Raw genomic sequence first — 22,559 nt, 5'->3', positions numbered from 1 at the left:
GATGTCAATTTTCGCAGACAGAACAGGTTGCAGACGCCAAAACTGCGCCAAAAAAGCTGAAAAATGCGATTTTTTTTTTTTAAGATGGTATTTCTTCTTCTTAAGTGCGTTCTTTAACTTGAAAAAACAAGAAAAACACCCTCACAACACACTCAAACAACAAAAAACATTAGATGGTTAGAAAAATGACATATAGATGAAAATAGATGATTAAATGACCCATAGTGGGGTCCCACCGGGCGTGCCAAAATGTAGAACCAGAATCAGTATGCAAAGAACATTAACAAATGAAGTAAACATTCACAAACCAAAAACTAAATTCACATATATGCTTAGACAAAGGAAGAAAACAAGAAGTGCAAACCTCACAAGAAAAAGCACTCCATGCTTTCTTGATTCTGTAGATGTGTCCTTTTGCTGTGGATGTATGCTCAAGATGCTCAAAAGCTGCTTCAATGGAGATGGGTAATGGCAAATTGGTAGCTTTGTGAGCTCTCAATTTGGCATTATAAGGGTATGGTTGATGGCTTCGGTTCTCAAAATAGCATGGTAACTTTAGCTCAAAGATTGTTGATGAAATGGCTTGGGATGGGATTCAATTTATAGGCTAAGGGGTAGAGAGATGGAGGGCTTAGATGCAAGGATGGATGAAGGCTCAAGGAGGGCTAAGATGCACTCAAAGGGGAGCACATGGATTGTGCTTGTTTAGCACCAATGGGAAGGTGACACTTGTCACAAGGAGGATGAGTGTGTGAGGGTAGGGTAAAGGGTTGGTTAAAGTCATGATGAGTGGGGTTGAGTATGTAAGAGGGATGTAAGAGGAATGAGTGTGGAAGAGGGAAGAGTGTGTAAGATGGATGTAAGAGTCATGAGTGGGCTTGTAAGAGTCTTTTATGTTTTGTAAGAGCAATCATGACTTAGTGGTTGGATTTTTTGAGGGGAGACTTTGGTTTGGATTAGGAAAGTCTTAAACTTGTTTAAGGAATGTGACAACATTAGGGGGTGGATTAGGCTTGGGTTTAGGATTAGATTAGGGATGTTAGAGATGTGCAAGTGGATGTCATTAATGAGGGTGGGTGAGTTAGTGGCTAAGCTTGGTTAGTATGGGTGGATGGGGTGGATTAGGCTAAATGGAGGATTAGAGATAGGTTAGGGGTTTTTGAATTTGAGGATTTCATTTATCAAATAGATTTATTTAATAAATGGGGATTTTTGGAATAGGAGAAAAGGATTTAATTGATAAATAATAGATTATTTGATTTATCAATTAGGACTATAGATGATTAATTAAATTAATCAACTAGGGGATGACAAAGGATTAATTAAATAGAAATTTAATTAATAATGCCTTTTTAGATAACTAAATAGGATTACTAAAATAGTGTAATCAAATTTAGGTGTCTACACAAGGTACCTTACACTTCAGCTGTAGGAAGCTTGATGTATGCTATGGTATGTATAAGGCTAGATATTGCACATGCAGTGGGAGTTGTTAGTAGGTATATGAGTCATCCAAGAATTGAGTATTGGAATGTAGTTAAATGGATTCTAAGATATTTGAGAGGAACATCCAGTAAGTGTCTACATTTTAGGGGCTCTACTACTAATTTTTAGGGATATGTTGACTCAGATTTGATAGGGGATATTGATACCAGGTGGAGTACTACAGGTTATGTATTTATTGTTGGTGGGGTAGTTGTGAGCTAGGTTTCTCAATTGTAGAAGGTTTATGCTTTATCCACTATAGAGTCAGAGTATGTTGCTACTACCAAGGTAGCCAAGGAGATGATATGGCTTCAATTCTTCCTAGAAGAATTGGGACACCCTTAGAGGGATAATTACTTTTTTATAGATAGTTAGAGTGTCATTCATCTTGAAAAGAATTTTTTTCTGCATTCACAGACAAAATACATACAGTTACAGTACCATTTCATTCAATCATTTTTGGATGATAGACAGTTAAAACTAGACAAGATACATATAGATGACAATCTAGTAGACATGTTTACAAAGGTAGTGACAAGGGAGAAGTTTAACTCCTCTTCAACTTTAGTTGGTCTTCTAGAATAAATAGAATAAAGGAACAATAGAGTCCAAGGTGGTTTGATCTAGTGGGAGCCTTAAGGAGTAGTGACATAGCTACAAGATCAGTCTCCAAGTGGTAGATTGTTGTTTAGTGTGGAGTCTAATCAATCCCTAAGTGGGAGATTGTTAGATTGTGGTGACTGATTAGGGAAGTATTATACATACTCCATAATTCATTGATGGGGTTATTTTATTAAAATTTTATGGATGACACGTTGCAACTAATTTCAACCATGAAGCGGCAAAAATACTTATATAAATAAAAGGTTTTTGGGTTATGGATTGTTTCATTGTGGGTTATGCAAAAATTGCTTCTTGTGGTGGTTTTGAGTTGTAAGGGATTATGAATTGTAATCAGGGCATAATCACTAGATCATAATAATATTGGACTTTCTATTTTATGGACATAGCCCAGGGTTTGGGTGAGCCACGTTAAATTTTGGTGTCTTGTGTTCTCTTTTGTGTGATTTATTTGTTTATGATATTTTTAATATTTGCATGTAATTGTTATTTCTATCTAAGGTTAATCCTAACAATGTGGGAGTTCGTTTACTACTTTATTACTTATAATTGAATTTTAATTGATTTTCAATCCCAATTATTTTTAAAAATAATAAAACAATGAGAAAATCATAAATTTATCTATCCCAAAGCATATCTTCTTTCAAATATGTTATACATTACTCAAAAATATAAATGATAGAGAGTCAAGCAACAAGTCCCTGCTCAACCCCAAAGTCAAATGAATAAAAAAATTATGTTTACCACAATCAAATTGAGTACCAACACATAAACCCCTTCTAGAGATGACAATTGAAGTTATGGATTTCAATAATTTATCATTAATAATGTTACTTATGATTTGGTCCATGATTAAGTCTAGAGCTATGTGCTTGTCAAAATTAAATGCTAATGCAGCCTTGCCAATCTATGAACTTGATAGGCATGTCTCACAAACATACTATACATACTTCATATTTAAAATACAATAAAATAAAATTTTGGTATCATTGTGTAATTTAATAACAAAGTAAAATTTTTATATGATATTTTGTCATCAATGTTATTCAAGGATGTATCCCCAGCTTGAAAATCCTTGTCCCCATACTAGAAACATTTTTGGGATGGGGGCAGCTACAGGATACTCCCAACATATCCTTAGCTTGATTTCAAAAAATAATAAGGGGCATCATAGAAACTTGAGGACATTATCCAAACTTGGAGGGATAATTGGGATGCCTTGGGGATACACTAGAAATCAAAAAGACAAATAACCATCTCAGTAGAATAGGCTACATCTACACTTAAGACACACATTTTTGTAGTGCCTCCAATGTTTGCATTTTTTACCTTTTTATATTTTGATAATCATGTTGGATGATATTCAAGATGACCTGATGGTAAGATACTATATTTTGATTGCTAGTATCATAGATGATAGGTACTATGTTGTTCAGTTTGATCATATCTACATGATGATGCTTATTGATGTGACATGATGCTTTATGATTATATATGGTAATTTTGAATTAAGACATATACTCTGTTTATGATTATATGATGGACTTATTAGATTTTGGATACTATGATTTGATGCTATGTATATTTATTTCATTCTTGCTTTGAGATATTTTATGATGAAGTGAATGATGTAAATAGATTATTTTGATGTAATTAAATAAATGGTTAATTAGATGATTTAGTGCATTTATCACTTTGGCTATATTATTATATGCAATTGCACTTGATTGTGTTATTAAGTGTGCAAGATTTATATCCCCGGTAGTGGCACATGGAGTTAGTGATTCAATTGTGCATACCTAGCCAATGTCTTCCCTATATGGTCAACGTATCTTATTTAGTTATTTAATTAAACTGTCTGATGATTTATTAAATCCACACTCATTTGCATTATGTGATTAGATTCATGAGCATGTCTGTGCATTTAGTGGTTCACATTTATCGTAAAATTTATTAAGGAATATTTTGATTTAATGGTTACAAGACTTTATATATTTGATTTAAGTATTTCAATTCCTGAAAGCTTTGTTGAAGTTCAATTCCATTTAATTCAAATTACTTGATTTTTTCTAGGTTGAGAAAGGGTTGTTTTAGTGGGCCAATTAATTTCTTGATATTATATTTCACTTTTAAATGTGGATATATATTCCAAAAGGGAATTATTTTCCCCACTTCTCACTTGTGGAATAGAAATTTGGAGAGAAAATTCCAAAATCCTCTCAGATTGATTTTTTTTATATTCATTATAGGAGCTACGAGCATGGGATTGTCACAAGGTTGAGGTTGTTGGATCTAGCTTGGGGAGGCCTTCATTTGTTGAGACTTTCGACAATGACCGTGGAGCGATTATTTTATCGTGTGCATTCTTGTTTTAGACCTTTTGGATGCAAGGTAGAGCTCTCCTATTTTATTGCTTTCATTTCATTTTGGAGTTTATTTCTGGTAGTAAATAGTTTGGAGGTAGAGAAATAGTGTTTCCCTCCATTTATGTATGCTAACTCTACCCAGTTGGACGGATACGAGCGTTTGAAGCCTTTTGGGCTTAGGGTTTTAGGGTTTTGGGTCGTTATGTTGGTCATTTTTGCATACAGACTCTAAACTCAAATTTTATTTGATATTTGTAACTTTTGTACCTAATGGCATAATGTGTTTTAATTTCATGATTTTTTGGAATTTATAGTTTTTGCTTTGATTTGTGTGTCATCGAGCTTTCTCAAGTTTTCTTGGTATTGAAGTTGGTCATGGATTCAAATCATCCATAGGGATATCTATCTGACCTAAGATGTATTTTATTGTATTGGGATTCATGTCAAGTCCATAGTGACTCGTGTCGAATCTATACTCCTAGCTACATGCTTGGTTCAGTGATTTGATACTTGGTATTTTATTTATTTCTCATCTAGCCCTTGTTGTTTATGATCATTGTGTAGTTGATTTGCCCATACATGATCATGTGAGTGTGCACTTGTCAAGTTCTTGCAAGACCCAAACTCCCAATTGCTTTAGGTTGAGTTATGTTCATTGGGGTTGGGTTGGGAAATTACATTGCCTACGAGCACTCATCATGTGATGAGCATGGGCATGTATGGTAGATTAGTGAAGGGGCTTCTCTTGTAACCTCAAGTCATGTTCTTGACAATGTTAATGTGAAGAAGTTTCTAAATAAGTGATAACTAAATGAATAAATGGGTAATAAAACTAAGATAGTAAAATGTTAAATACCTATACAATTTGATCCAAGGGTATGAGTTTATATGGTTTGATCTGAGTACACAGTGTGATGGCCTCCCAAGGGAGAGTTTCCACATGATTTTTTAGCTTGGGCTCCAGGATGCCAAGTGATCTATTCTCCACCAGAGTCCCTACATAGTAGACCCATAAAGTGTCTGACTAGGACTTGTTGTGTTGCATTGTCTCATGATCTTGGTTTCTGTCCTCTGTACTATTTGGCATGAGTGTTAGCCATGGATGACTATATTATGTGTGTTTAATCTCATATCACTATCTCCATCAGCATGATGGGAGTGGGCCTAAGGGTTCTACATGGTTGGGAGGTGTAGCTACCTTTACCACTACTAGGGACCAATGTACAAAGTTAGCCTTCCTTGATGTTTAGTTCCAGAGTTGGATGCTCACATGGTTCTCTATATTTGTCAAAGTATGTTTCCATGTGTTTTATGTTATTTCAGTTCATTGAGATAGTTGATTTATGCACATGTATGTTCTCTCTGATGTTCATTTCCACATGATTACATTAGATGCTATGGATTAGATGTTATGGTTAGATGTTAGATTATTGATCTCCTTATGCTTTTGAGTGTTTACTCCTCGACCATTATGGATCTAGTACTTCGTAGTGTGGAGGTTCTAACTCTTTCCCCCTTCTGATTGTTTGTCAGGTTGTTTCCTTGCAACCTAGGTGACATAAGTTTAGCATTGGACGATACTAGAAAAGTATCACATGACTATAGAAAGAAATATTGTGTGATATTGGAAAGTATCACATGATAGTAATGTGTTCTATCATGTGACACTGGTAAAGTATCAAACAGTAATAGTAAAGTATATATCATGTGATACTAGAAAGTATCACATGGTAGTTGTAAGAAGTATTGCCTGATACTGGAAATGTATTGCCTGGTAGTATTGTACAATGTCACACGATACTGAAAAGTATCGTCTAATTTCTATAAAAAAACCTACTTGGGAAAACAACAAGCATCTCTAGACTTGTTGGTTGAGATTCAAAGCGTGTTTTGGATACCCTATTGGGTTGCACCCCTTCCCAGATCTTGACAGTTCAGAGATTATGGGTTTCTTGTTTATCTAAACTTTCATAGTTGGTTTTTGAATGCATTATTAAGTAGTGATGCTTGGAGATTGTTGGTTGTGTGGATTGCTTGGTTAAGTCTTCCATTGCAATTTTTGATCGATTGCATGTTGATGTTGTTAAATCCATTCTTGTCTCTTAAAAAAAATATTGACTATTATTTATCCTTGTTCCAAGGATCTCCTAGTGGGGCATTACAATTTTTCTCCTATAAAGCTCTTTTTTTAATAATAAAGTGGGCCCTTCCTTCCAAGTTTTCCTTTTTATGCTTATTGTTTTGTCTAAATTGAGAAGATCATGAGGAGACATACCTAATCTACTATCTATAGAAAGCATTGCCATAGTCAATGCCAAAACTACAAGATTGAAATCCAACATAATTTCCAAAGTTCTTCATGTCAGTATTTTATGGAATAATCATCTGAGAAAGTAATCATAACATTATGTATATAATGTGTGCACCAATAATTTATATTAGACTTCAATGATTATAGTGTCCTTTAATTTGGAAGGTGGGTTGTTGTTCTTGTTGCTATTAAAAATGAATTCCACATTATGTTGTTGGGTGTATTTCAAATTTCTCTATTATTATTATAAGACTACATGCATATTGCAGATAATAAATTTTGGACTATGAATGCATATTGAATATTGAGTTTGACAATTGAAGTGTTGTATGTTAAGGTTCTACTATGTACAAATGACATGATTTATCCATGTTTTCATGTGAATGTAACATATATGTATGCAAATTTAACTATATGTCTTAAATTTATCCTTCACTTATATAGTCATCCCCAAACTTGGAAAAAAATTCATAGCATAAACTAGTTCAACTATACCTTGCCATCAAATTCAAATTTCAAGCACGTGTATGAAATACTAACTATTTCAATTCTCTACATATTTAAAACTATTTAATCTAGAATCACAATCTATGAAAAATAAAAGGAAACTACAACATGTTACACTTAATCAATGTTGATATGCCATAGTAAGATCTATTAACATAAATATGTATACATGCTTTCTAGACTACCACCATAGACTCATTAATAAATGTTTAACAATAACCAATCCACAAATGTGTAGTATAACAAAAAGTATGAATCATACTTTTTTATTAGAATTGCATGCAACCAATCTCTTTCTTTTTTATATGAGATTTTATAAACTCACAATTTGAAAGAAATGATATGAGATGTGATAAATGTTCAATCCAAAAAAATATGATATAACAAAGTACTAGAAAGAAAAATCATGTGAAATTAAATATATTTGGGATAAATATACACAAGAAAAAAAAAATTTAGAGAAAAAAATCTTTCAAACAATCTAGATATTAATAAAGAAATAAAGGGGAGTCCCCTTAATAAATACCCTTAGGAACATCTTATGAGATTTGACATATTCTCTCACCCCAAGTAAGTCCTTTAAGCATGTAACATTCTCAATTGATTACATGCACAAGTTCACTCCCTCGTTAAGGGTCACTAGGAAAACCTACAAAAAAGGACTCACCAATTTGGACAAATTAAAATTTGTCCACAACCATCCTAACTCATGAAACATTGATGCATAAGCATCTTGGATTTCTTTGCAATATTATATCTCGGTAGCCTAGTAGTTGTGCTCGATTACTTTTTTCTTTGGTTTTCTTCGTAGTTACCTTGGCATGCTCAGTGGAATGTGTTGTCACCAATTTGGTTAGTTGTTGTTTTCATCAACATGGTCAATTTTTATTGTCACTGAGTTGGCTCGACATCTTCTATGCATTGATTTTTTATTTGTTAGCTCTTCTTTCTAGGTCAACTATGTATTTAATTTGAGTCATCATTAAATAAAGGGATCTTTCATTGAGAAACATGTGAACCTATTTTGGGTAGTTACTTACTCTTGTGCTGGATCTAGAAGGTTTTTTGAGCTATTTCATCCAGTATATATATAGAGATTCATGTTGTAGGTCTAGAGTAGTTTTGAGGAGATAGAAGGAGTTAGAGTTTAGATGCTAGAAATAATGGATCTCGCATGTATTAAGAAAAATGTGTAACTATTTCATTTTGTATTAGCTGCAACTGAGAAGGCTTCCCAACCCTACATGTGTTAATACTTTGAACGAATGTATAAAACATAGATGCATTGCTTTCTCTCCTTTCCTATGTTTTTTCTTTATCTGTGTTAAAAAAACTTGGTGGTTACTTGGCTAAGATTCTAGCCCCAATTATCATTTTTCCCTTACATCAAACATGGTAGTGCAACTCTTTGTTAGTATCCAAAAATTGAAAGTAAGGATTCAAAGACAATTCAAGCTTCTTGATGAGCTCCACCTCTAACAAACTTATTACATACCCCAATGTTCTCATATTACACAATTATCATTACAAGATTAGATTCTTCAAGAAGAGAGAAACAAAAATTAGTTCCATATATAGGTATATAATAATGCATGGGATTAAGAAGGGTTGGGCAACATTTGTGTATACAAGGCTTAATGTGAGCAAACATGGCTTGAAATTTGAATCTTAGTTGAGGTCTAAGTTGAATAATCTGAAACAAAGCGTGAAATAAGTATTTGTTCAAAATCAAGGGATAAAATACGTAGAAAATGGTTATAGTTGTTAAGGGTTTTAAGATTTTTTTTGGACAAGACTATCGAAAGTATTTGTACCTTTCAAGGTATTAGTCATAGAACTCAAGATTAAAGAAAAGTATTAAGATAGCATAAGGGATCTTACATTGCTATAAGATTTTGTTAGCATCTATATTCCTTCCTTAACAAATTGCTTTAAAACTTATATAAGGAAGTATTCATTTATTCTTGTTTGATATTGAGACTGCCAATATGTCTTGTTAAGCATCTTGTAGGCCAACATCAGGCATTATTGTAAGTGTATGGAGAATGTCAATGTGGGAAATAGAAAATTTAAGAAGCTTACTATAGTTGATCAAATTATAAATGTATTTTAGACTCTAAATGAAGATCAAGCCAAAAAGGGGATCTTAAGTTAGTAAAATTTTGACCATGAGATGCCAATATATGTTTAGCAATTGAGTATTCATTTTTCTAATCCACTCAGGTTCCATTGTGACAAATGGCAGTCTTAAGAAATTGTAGAATATTTTGGTTAAAACAAAGAAGCATAATCATAATGGACAACTTTTTCTACCTCTATGATTGATAAAACTTATATATTTAATTCTCTTTGTTGTCTCACCATGATGCTGAAATGGATCTATGCTCAAAAGAGTTACAAAAATTTCAAAATTTGATGATCATAAAATGGATGACTTTGAAGACATATATAAATACTAAGTATTATAAATAATATGAAGCATGAAAAAATGTTTCTGTAGTAAAGCTATAAAACTTTAAGAAATAAACTTATGTTTGCAAGTAAATAGAATGGTGGCAAATATTTGTGTCAAAAACCCAACTACATTCATTCTTTAGGAAAAGCATAGAAATAACTAGTAAACATTAACTACTTAAAAAGTAGTTCCTCGATAAGCTAAAGAAACATAACTAGTCCAAAACTCCAATATAGTTCGCAACAATATTGTAAATAAAAAATTAGGAGAAAATTATATTATACAAAGATAGTAAAAGAAAATCATCAAAATTTGATATACCATTAGGGAACTTAAAATGTGTGAAATCCACTATAATAGTGACTGGTGCTCTTCTCCTAGAACTTAAAAGTTTTAATTTTTGAACTTGAACTTGATATTATTATTAGAATATTGAACACAAAATATTTATGATGCATGATATGTCAGTATACCACATTAATATTATAGTATTTCAATTCTCATTCTATGTTGACCTTGTCTTCGAGGACCAATCATCTAAGGCCAACCCATGGATACCATGCCTAAAATATCAACAAACTACTTATTTTTTAATATTGGGATTAATTAATAAAATATTATAATCAATAAATTGTACTTTTAAATAGGATTTTTTCTCCTATCTACATAAGTCTAGATTCATGTCACAAATCTGAAGAACTTTTTTATAAATTAGAGAGTGATTATTATGAGAAAAAAATTGGAAGTAGTTTGCTTAACGCAAAAGCATGGCAAGTGTAAATAGTAAAGATAAACAAGAAGCTATCCTTTGTTACACTTTAACATAACTAACAACTATGCTTAGCTAAGTATGATCATCATCAACTAAGCCCAAATATATTTTTCAAGTCAAACAACACCAAAATTATGATCAACATGTGGACATTGGTCTAGACAATGTTGTGACCAATGTCTACACTTCATAATGTAAACTAAGAGAGAATTGTAGCCACATGTAAACAATACTACACCAATTTTCCAAATACCCTCCAGTTTGTGTCAAGTTCATGTGATAATTCATGTGCTTAAACCCATGACCTATGTTTTATATCTAATACCTAGGACACAACATGCCCATTACCAACATCCAAGTTGTAGCTAATTATCCAAGTAAGGAGCTTGTGGGTGGAATTAATAGTTACACCTCCTTGGGGAATGATGGTGATGGATAGTGGGGTTGTATGAACTATACATAGGGTACTTAAAATATTAGTTATGGAAATATGTATCGCAATATAGGATATAAAGATGTAAGAGAGTAAATAATTAAACATTGCATTGAATGTGTATTAAAATTGCAGCTTCAGTCAAATTGAAGCATGTATGTGTGTAACATTGTACACTTATATATATAATTTATGAACACACACACACACACTCTAATAACTGATGGACAACTTAATTTTTTTTTTTAATACACTATTGATCTTACCTAAACATGATATTCTCCTTGTAATTCTCAGACATCCTAAATACAAACAAAGACTTGGAAATATTATGTATTGGCCCCCATACATACTATTGGGTTTCTTAATGTTTTGTTTTATGTTGACTAAGTATGTGTAGGGACATGACCCTACATCGCAATAACCACATAGAGTCATGTCTCTACTTAAACATGAATTTCACTTAGGGTTATGTCTCTATATAAACATGAATTATGACTCCTTATAAAGAAATGGTCATTGCTTGAGAAGAAAGCATCAATTAAATCACATGTCAAGTGTTCTCATAAATGATTAATACAAAGTATGCTTCCTTGTATAATATATATTATATTCAATCATATTCACATCTAAACAGACCTTACATCATTTTGAACATAGTTATAAGTATTGGAAATTGTTCTAATCAATCACAATTGATATTAGATCTGAAGATAGAATTATATTTATATTAGACTCTTAGTTGAGTTTCATTAATATTGTTCATCTTGTCACTCTATCAAAGATCCCAAATTCCTTTACATGGTATCAGAGCCTGAGAAGAACCTCCTTATAGCAATATCGTGAGAATGCTCGAAATAACAGGATACAAAGTGATAGCAGAACTCAGAATAAATCTACTGATCGCAGGCCACTTCGAGGGGGTAACCTCCTTTGAGCAAGCTCAATACAATAAATTCGTCCGTGCCCATCAAGGGCCTCAACCTATTCTTATATACTGGGTACGATCTAGAAAAGTAATACTACCTATGCATGTGGGATAATAAAATAAACTCACGGGACGACTTACAAAGCATATGCGTCCAACAACTCTACTCTAACAAAATAAACAGAAGGAACACACAGGTTCCTAACATCCCCTCTCCCTTAGAAAAAAGCTTTGTCCTCAAAGCTTAAGGTGTGGAAATTGTTGTTGAATCTGAAGAAGGGGTTCCCAGGTAGCATCCTCTGATTGCATGCCATGCCACTGAATCAAGACCTCAGAGATGGAGCGAGAGCGAAGCTGGCGAGTGCGCTGGTCAATGATTGCCACCGGCTCCAGGATAATGGATCCTTCCGTATCCATTTCAGGGAGAGTAGTTTGTGCTCTGACAGTGGTACCCAGAACTTTCTTTAGACAAGAAACATGAAAGACTGGATGAATGCAGGAATAAGGAGGAAGTTCCAGTTTATAAGCAACTGAACCAATCTTCTGCAGAACCTGATAAGGCCCATAAAATTTTGGGGCCAGCTTATGACGCCCTTTCAGCTTTAGGGAGGATTGTTTGTATGGCTGTAGACGAAGAAAAACCATATCCCCAACTTGAAATGAGCGCTCAGAACGGTGTTGATCTGCTTGTTGTTTCATCCGATTACGGGCCATGTGAAGATTATCCTGTAAGGTACGAAGAATCTGATCCCTGCTGCGGAGAACTATGTCAACTGCCTGGACTGGTGAGCTGTTGGGAGTGTAGGGAAGGAGCACTGGAGGTGCCTGACCATAGACTGCTTCATATGGAGTCATTTTAGAGGCAGTGTGGTAAGAGGTATTGTACCACCATTCAGCTAAAGGGAGCCACTTGGCCCACTGATGTTGCTGTTCGGAAGTGAAGCAACGAAGATAAGTTTCCAAGCATTTATTGACAATTTCCGTTTGACCATCAGTTTGTGGGTGATAGCCCAAACTCATCTTCAGTTTGGTGCCAGTTTTCTGAAACAGTTCAGTCCAAAAATGACTGGTAAAAGTTGCATCACGATCAGAGACAATGGAAGAAGGGAGTCCATGAAGACGAAATATCTGGTCCATGAAGATTTGTGCAACAGAGGAGGCAGTATAGGGGTGGCTGAGGGCACAAAAATGACTATATTTTGAGAGACGATCAACCACAACCAAGATCACTGTCTTGCCACCGGATTTAGGAAGCCCTTCAATGAAATCCATAGAAATATCAGTCCAAATCCGTGTAGGGATGGGCAATGGTTCGAGCAAGCCAGGAAGGAGGGTCGTTTCACCCTTGTGGCGTTGGCAAGTATCACATTCAGCCACCATCTGTTGAATCGTCTGTTTCATTCCTTTCCAAAAGAAGTTTCTCCTTGCTCGCTCATAAGTTTTGAGGAAGCCTGAGTGCCCTGCTGAAGGAGAAGCATGGAGTTCATAAAAAATAGCCTGATGTAGAGCTGGGTTCTGAGGAAGCACTAGCCGACCCTTGTATCGAAGAGAAGCACCATCCCAAGAGTAATGTGGTATAGCAGAAGGATTATTGGCTAGCTGGTGAATGATTTGAGATAAAGAAGAGTCACTGTCATAGCCCTGTTGAACAGACGCTAACCAATTGGGAATGGGCTTAGAAATAGCGGAAAGGGAAGCTTGATTATCAAATGTGCGAGAAAGAGCATCTGCCACAATATTCTCCTTACCCTTCTTGTAGGTGATCTCATAATCATACCCCATGAGTTTGCTGACCCATTTCTGTTGTGTAGGAGAGGATACCCGTTGTTCCAGGAAGTATTTCAGACTTTGGTGATCGGTTCTGATGCAAAAATGACTCCCTAAGAGGTATGGCCGCCACTTCTGTACAGCATGAAAAATAGCCATCATTTCTTTTTCATAAGTAGAGAGGGCTAGATTCTTACCAGAGAGGGCTTTGCTAGTGAACGCAATAGGATGGTCATCTTGCAGGAGAACAGCACCCAATCCATTGCCGCAAGCATCACTCTCAATAGTGAAGGGTTTGGAAAAATCTGGCATCGCGAGAACAGGTGTACTGCACATAGCCTGTTTCAGTTGTTCAAATGCAGTCTCAGCAACAGGGGTCCAGGAGAAGGCATCCTTTTTTAACAGAGCTGTCAATGGTGCTGCAATTTTCCCGTAATCTTTGACAAACTTGCGGTAGTAGCCAGTCAACCCCAAAAAACCCCGAAGGCTCTTGAGAGTTTTAGGATGCGGCCAAGTTTTCATGGCATCTATTTTTGTAGGATCCACCCGCACTCCATGGTGTGCAACAATATGCCCGAGATACTCCACTTCCTCCTGGCCAAACACACATTTAGATAGTTTTGCACAGAGTTGATGATCAGAGAGAAGTTGCAAGACAAGCTCCAGATGATGGAGATGCTCAACCCAAGTTTTGCTATATATGAGGATATCATCAAAGAAGACTAGAATGAATTTCCGGAGGTATGGTCGAAATATGTTATTCATCACTGCCTGAAATGTTGAAGGAGCATTCGTGAGGCCAAAGGGCATGACTAAAAATTCATAGTGACCATCATGTGTGCGGAAGGCAGTTTTAGGTATATCCTCCTCATTAACCCGAATTTGATGATACCCAGAACGAAGATCTAACTTGGAGAAAAAATGAGCCCCATGAAGTTCATCAAGAAGTTCATCAACAACTGGAATGGGAAACTTGTCCTTTATAGTGAGATGATTAAGTGCTCGAAAATCAATGCAGAGTCGCCATGACCCATCTTTTTTGCGAACAAGCAGAACTGGAGAAGAAAAGGAACTGGTACTAGGGCGAATAATACCTTGCTTCAGTAAGTCACGGACAAGTATCTCGATTTCGGTCTTCTGATGAAATGGGTAGCGGTAGGGCCTGATGTTGGGCGGAACACTGCCAGGAAGGAGCTGAATACGGTGGTCCTCTGGACGAGAAGGAGGTAATCCCACAGGTTCAGCAAATATACCAGAATACTTGTCCAAAATGTGTTGGAGATCGGCAGGAGTGCTAGAGACTGCTGATGGCTGCATCTGAATGGAATGGAGCTGAGCGATGACACCATGTGAATTCTTCTTAAGAAGTTTTTCCATACGGTGTGAACTGATGATGCTGAGAGACCCTGGTTGTAAGCCTTTCAAAGTGTGTTGGTGCCCCTCGGCTGAAAACTGCATCCAAAGTTCAGCAAAATCCCAGAGAATGGGGCCAAGAGTGCGTAACCATTGGGCACCCAAAACCACATCACAGCCACCTAAGGGTAAGGCAAACATGTCAGAGCGCATGTTATAATCTCCAATAGAGAGATGCACATTGCGACATTTCCCTTTACAAGGTAAAGTGCCCCCATTGGCAATCATGACTTCAAAGCTAGAGCAGGGATGGATAAAGCAATCAGCCTGTTTGGCTATTCGTGGATCAATGAAGTTATGAGTGCTACCAGAATCAATGAGTATAGTAAGAGGGATCTTCTTGAAGAAACCCTGGACCCGCATGGTTTGTGGAGTAGTGACTCCTGCCAAAGCATGGACAGATATCTCTGGTGGAGCTTCTGGGGAAGGAGGTTCAGGCTGGTGAGGCTCAACCTCAGCATCCACTGTTTCCTGAGCATCTACATATTCTTCCAGTTCCGGTGGAGAATCCACATCCAAGAGATAGAGCTTTTGCTGAACACATCTATGGCCCCGAGACCATTTCTCATCACAATTATAACAAAGCCCTTTGTCTCGCCTAACTCGCATCTCTGTTTCAGACAAGTGCTTGATCGGAGTAGTTCTGGGAGCTGGTATGATTGGAGGGTTGTGAGAACCTGTATTTCTGAATGGAACAAAATTAGATCTGGAGCGTTGTAGAGCACTAATCTTGTCTTCCGCTAACTTAGCCAACCCAAGGGCTTCCATCATTGTAGTAGGTCGAAACATTTTGACTTCTGAGCGAAGTGCATCCTTCAGACCACTGACAAAACAACTACGGAAGAATTCATCAGATAAGCCCTCTGTGTGATTAGCTAATTTTTCAAACTCTGTCTGGTATTCTCTTACAGTGCCTGTTTGACGCAGTTTAGTGAGTGCTCCTGTGAAATCATCAAAGGAACTAGGGCCAAAGCGCTCCAAAATGAGGGTGCACAATTCGCTCCACGTTGGGCCTACATTAGCCTTGATGTACCAACGGAACCATTGAAGAGCTTCATGTTCCAAATGAAAAGATGCAAGGGAGACTTTGTGGTTATCCAAAGTATTATGCAAGCTGAAATACTGCTCTGCCCTATAGATCCATCCAGTCGGATCAGAACCATCGAAGCGTGGAAAATCAAGCTTTGGTCCACGGAAATTGCCAGAAGAGGACCCAGTATCTCCTGAATGGTTTCGGCTCATGGCTGACTGCTGAACGTTAAGACCCAGAATTTTGTCATCCAGATCTTGAAGTCTGGTTTTGAGGGATGCAATTTCCTCTTCCATGATTTTTGCTCCTGAAGGCCACGACAGAAAAAAAATTTGATGTAATTTCCACCCAGCGAGCCCAAGAGAGTGCTCTGATACCAGATGAGAAGAACCTCCTTATAGCAATATCGTGAGAATGCTCGAAATAACAGGATACAAAGTGATAGCAGAACTCAGAATAAATCTACTGATCGCAGGCCACTTCGAGGGGGTAACCTCCTTTGAGCAAGCTCAATACAATAAATTCGTTCGTGCCCATCAAGGGCCTCAACCTATTCTTATATACTGGGTACGATCTAGAAAAGTAATACTACCTATGCATGTGGGATAATAAAATAAACTCACGGGACGACTTACAAAGCATATGCGTCCAACAACTCTACTCTAACAAAATAAACAGAAGGAACACACAGGTTCCTAACAGAGCCTAGTTGATAGAGCATAAATAATCATTTATTATTCAAATTTCAGATCTATTTAAACAATTTGCAACCATGTGAACCATATAAGACTGGAGGATAGACTTGAAGGTGCTTCAAATTGCATATCACTAAAGATTCAAATTATGATTATTTTATGAGAACTTGAATTAGAAGGATATGTGGAAGAAATTAAAAATAATGCCTGAAAATGATCTAGATAAAACAATCTTGAAAAGACATAATAATAAAGCTATAAAGATTATTCTAGATTATGTTAAAGACCATATGCTTCGATCTATATCAAATCTAAAAACTGCCTATGAGATGTTCATGACTATTCAAAAAAATGTTGAAATCAATAATATAAATAGATTGCTCACCTTGAAACAACAACTACTATAAAGGAGAGACCATCACATCTTTTTTTTTTGTGAATTGTAGAATTAAAAGATCAACTCTCAACCATTGGAAATAAGGTAGATGACAAGGAATTGTCTCTAATAGCTCTTAATGGATTGCCTATGCCTTGTAAATCCTTTATTTGAGGAATCAATGCTTGACCTAAATTGCTAGATTTTGATCAACTCAAGAATTATTGTACTCAAGAGGAATCAAGATTTATCACTAGAGGAGTCTATTCAAATCAAGAGGAAGAAAATCAAGCCCTTCTAGTTAATACAAACAATAAATGAAAGAGAAGAAATTTCAAATGAAAAAAGGGGGAAAGAGTAATCGAACATACCAATAATAACACTTGTCTAAAGTCCAATACTACAATTGATATAAAGTTTGATAAGCTCACAAATTTTTCCCTGAGAGGAAGAAAAATCAAGTTGTCCTATCTAAAGTCAAAGAAGAAAACTTGCTATTCTTTCTAGCCTTATCAAGTGAGCTGAATAACAACAAAGATAAGTGGATAATAGACAATGGAGCATCTAGAAACATAACTAGATTCAAAAAATTTGAAGGTTACTCTACTAAAGAAGTAACTATAGGGGATAACTCCACCTACCCAATGAAAGGAATTGGGCCCTGTTCTATATAACTAAAAACCAGAGTTACTCAACAACTAAAAGATGCATTAGTTTTACCTATCATAAAAAATAATTTGGTTTCAATTATAGGCCTATCAAATCAAGGGCATCATATCAACTTACAAGAAGATAAAGTGTTATCCTAGCCTAAGAACTCAAATATTAAGAATGCAATCACCATAGGTTTCAGAGATGAAAGTTTGTATAAACTTTGTAACCCTCAAAACTCAGCATTAAAACATCAAGTTTAAAACTCTAATGAAATTAAGCATAGAAGGCTCTACCACCTTCATTTTTGTCCCCTATTATCTATAAAAATGATTGTAACATATCTACCTAGTCTAAAATATGATCATATTGGGACCTGCAAGGGATGTGCCTTAGGAAAACATACCAAAGGATATTTTACTAGTAGTGATCATAAATCTAAAGTTGTGCTTGAACTTATTCACACTAACTTATTGTCCCTGTGTCAGTACTTTCACTAGCTTTATCTAGGGTCTTAACTCCTAGTTGAAGTTGTCATTTTCACCCGCATGGAGTTGTGTCACCTAGGATCCTTGAGAATCTATTTAACTAAAGAGAATGGGCCAATATATATAGGCTATACTAGGGATCTTAGAGACAACCTACCCAACTATCTCCTCCTACCAACTATATCTGAGGCTGGGGTAGATAGGGTCAACGGGTGGGGGATTTTTCTTGTATTATGTGATCTTTATAGATTGACTTCTCTAAGAAAACTTGGATTTATTTCCTAAAACTTAAGGAATCAAACAAAAAATTATCAAAGTTCAAAGAGTTTAAAGAATTAGTTGAAAAGAAAATTGGGAAGAAAATCAAGACACTAAGATCTAACAATGGGGGTGAATATATTTCTAAGAACTTTAAAGAGTTATATTCTTCTATTGGGATTAAGAGGGAGTTTTCAGTACCTTATAATTCTCAATCGAATGCAGTAATCCACTAAAGCCATGATGCATGATCAAAATATCCACATCTCATTCTAGGTTGAAGCCTCTAATACCACAGTATACGTCCAAAATAGATGTCCCCATTTAATCTTAGAGAATATAACCCATGAAGAAGCCTTTACAAGAAACAAACTAGATTTAAGTCACCTAGGAATATTTGGATGTCATGTATATATTCATGTTCTGAAAGAAAAGAAAACCAAATTAGAACCCTCTGGGAAGAAAGATATTTTTGTTGGGTATATTGAATCCTCCAAAGGTTACAAAGTTTGCATCCCACGACAAAGAACTATTGAAATCAAAAGAGATGCTAAATTTGAAGAAGATGTTGCATATAACCTCTGTAAAAACATTGCACAAGAAGCAACCATAGAACTACATAGAACCCCTATAGTTGAGAATAAGAGGGAGAATGGTTCAGAAGATCATGAACCATTATTATCAAATACTAGAAATGTTGAAATCCCTAACAACAAGAAAAGGCCACTATGGGCAAGAAAGATGATTGAAGAAAATAATGTAGAACCTGATGAAATCTTTAAAGAAAGTAAGAAAACCATAAGTCATTCATGTTGTGTTGCCCTCGTATTTGACCTCATCAAATATGAACCATCAAGTGTTGAAGAGACTTTATCATATCAAGCTTGGAAAGATGCAATGATTAAATAATATCAATCTATATTTAAAAATTATGTATGGGATATCATACCTAGACCTAAGAATAAATCAGTTGTCTCCTCTAAATGGTTATTCAAAATCAAACATGCACCCAATGGTAGTATTAAAAAATACAAATCTAGATTCATTGCTTAGGGGTTTTCTCAAAAGGTTGGGATTGATTATGAAGAGACATTTGTTCTAGTTGCTTGATACACCTTTATCAGAACCATTATTGCTAATGCAACATCTAAAGGATGGAAGATATGAAAAATGGACATAGAGACTATCTGTTTTAATGGTTTTGTCGATGAAGAAGTATATATAGAACAACCAGATGGATTTTTCACTCATGACAAAAACTACTATGTGTGCAAACTAAAGAAGACACTTTACAACCTTAAACAAGCACCCAAGGGATGGTACGAAAGGATAGACAATTTTTTAAAAAATTGGGATACTCCAAAAGTGAAAATGATCCTAATATATATTTCAAAATATTAGGTGGTGACATGTTAATTCTTGTTTTATATGTTGATGACTCACTAGTAACAGGATCTTGCGCTTAAGTTTGACATGAAAGATATTGGACTTCTACACTATTTTTTGGGTTTAGAAGTATGGCAAAAGGAGAACTACATCTTAAACCAAGGAAAATACATTGTTGACATATTAACCAAATTGTAATGATCGATTGCAACTCGTTATCCAAACTAATGGAAACAAAACTTGACAAACTTAAAAATGATGAAATTGAATATGAACCTACAAATCCTACATACTACAAATAGATAATTGGATCGTTAATGTACTTGGTGAATACTTGTCCTCATATTTTTTATGCAACTAATACATTAAGTCAATTCATGTACAAACCTAAGAAGATTTATCTCATGGCAGTCAAACACATCTTATGATACATACATAGTACTATTGGACTTAGTCTAAAATATAATCATGTTGAGATTCAACTTCAAGGGTACTCAAATTGTTACTGAGCTGATTGTTCCATCGTCCGTAAAAGTACTACAAGATGTTTCAGTTTTGGCTCTGTGACGATATCTAGTTTAGCATAAAGTAGTAAACAGTTGCCCTAAGTGCCATTGAAGTAGAATACACAATTGCCTATATGAGAGCTAGAGAAGTGATATGGTTAAGAAAGTATCTAGTTGGTTTATTTGGAAAGACTTTGAACCTCACAATTATGTATTGTGATAATCAGAACTACATAAAGTTATCAACAAATCTAGTTTTCCACAATGGATCATAGCATATTCAAATTCCTTATCACTATGTCAGAGATATTTTGGACATAGATGTCCTAAAGCTAGAATACATCAGCACTGATGAGAAAATTGTCCATATATTCACTAAACCTCTATCTAAACTGAAACTAGAGTATTTTAGAGGTAAACCTGGAATGATTAAAATGTGATTGTAACTTTTGAGATTGAATCTCAATTATATTGTAAGATGTATATTTATATATTCATTTAAATTTCTTTTATGTTAAAGAGTTACTATCTCTCATGTGTGAATTATGTTATGAAAGGTGACAATCTTTCATTGATATATATTTTGAGGGTTGCTATTGTAAGGTGATGATCATATCAATAACTTGACATGTTATCATGACAAACTATATTAAGTTGTTGTCTTGGAGTGTTGATAGTCATGATAACGAGTGTATCATGATTAGAGTACATTAAGTTGTCCCAAAGTGTCAGAGATAATGATACTTATCATGCCAGAGTTCATGACATTCTAATTACTTGTTATGTGGTCAACTTCATTAAGTTGTTGCCCCAGAGTGCCAGAAATCAAATAACTTATATTCTCATGATAGACATCACAAATCTAATGTCAATGCACATATCAATTGAATATCACTATAGTGAGGAGATATTGAAGATTCAATGCTCCCTCATTAAGAGAGAGTGTTAAAATTGTAGCTTCAGTTGAATTGGAGCATGTACTGAATCAGGAGAGAGAGAGAGAGAGAGAGAGAGAGAGAGAGAGAGAGAGAGAGAGAGAGAGAGAGAGAGAGAGAGAGAGAGAGAGAGTGTGTGTGTGCATGTGCGCGTGTGCATGCGTGCACATGTGTGTGATCTTAACTAAACTCAATATCCTCCTTGTAATGCTCAAGCATCCTAAATATAAACGGAGAGTTGGAGATATTTTGTATTGGCCCCGATACATATTATACATGTCAAGTATTCTCATCAGTGATTAATACAGAGTTCGCTTCCTTCTACAATATTTATTATATTCAATTGCAATCATGTCTAAAGGGACCTTACATCATTATGAACATAGTTTTGAATATCGAAAATTGTTCTAATCAATTACAGTTGATATAAGATCCAACGATACAACTCTATTTATATCAAACTCTCAATTGAGTATTATTAATATTGTTCATCATGTCACTCTATTTGAGATCCCAAATTCATTTACAATTAGAGTCAAAAATTGAACATAAATTGTCCACATTGGGATGTCCCCCCATCGTTTATGGAGGTGGAAAAATTTGGTGGTGTCGATGAGGACACAGTGACAAAGTTCCCAAGTCCCTGGTGGGTCCCTTTCTCCGACATGTGGGGCAAAAAGGGAGACACATCTCTGTGTTCCTATGGTGGAATTAGATGCACAAACTAGAGAATCCCCTCCCATTTAGTGAGGCGAAATATAATGCCTACTAAGGCAAGTATGAAAAGGGAAAAGTCCCACTAGTCTTGATTTACATAAAAATGTGCAAAAGTTTATTGTCACCTCTTTACAAGGCATGTACCTCTACATTTCTAAATTCTTTCAATTTTTAGGCATCTCTTCTTTCCACTCTAACAATGGAATAAATAACAACACTAGAAAGACGTAGAGTCGTTAGAGAATTGTATTTAATAATATCAATAAAGTGCAATCGAGGTAGAGGCTAACCCTTGTACCACAAATTCAAATGAGAATAAAACACCAATGTCTACAGATGTTCCTCACTGAGAGGCAAGCCTATCGTCACAAATGTTAAGAGTGTTCTTTGATACCAAACTTCACCAAATTATTTCATCTCTATATCCATTTAAAAAAGGCATTAGCAATGTTTTCACAA

This window comes from Cupressus sempervirens, chromosome 2 (assembly GCF_028749045.1).
Source record: "Cupressus sempervirens isolate cs-2001-9-10 chromosome 2, ASM2874904v1, whole genome shotgun sequence".
Classification (NCBI taxonomy): Eukaryota; Viridiplantae; Streptophyta; class Pinopsida; order Cupressales; family Cupressaceae; genus Cupressus; species Cupressus sempervirens.
Note: the sequence above shows the minus strand (reverse complement) of the source record.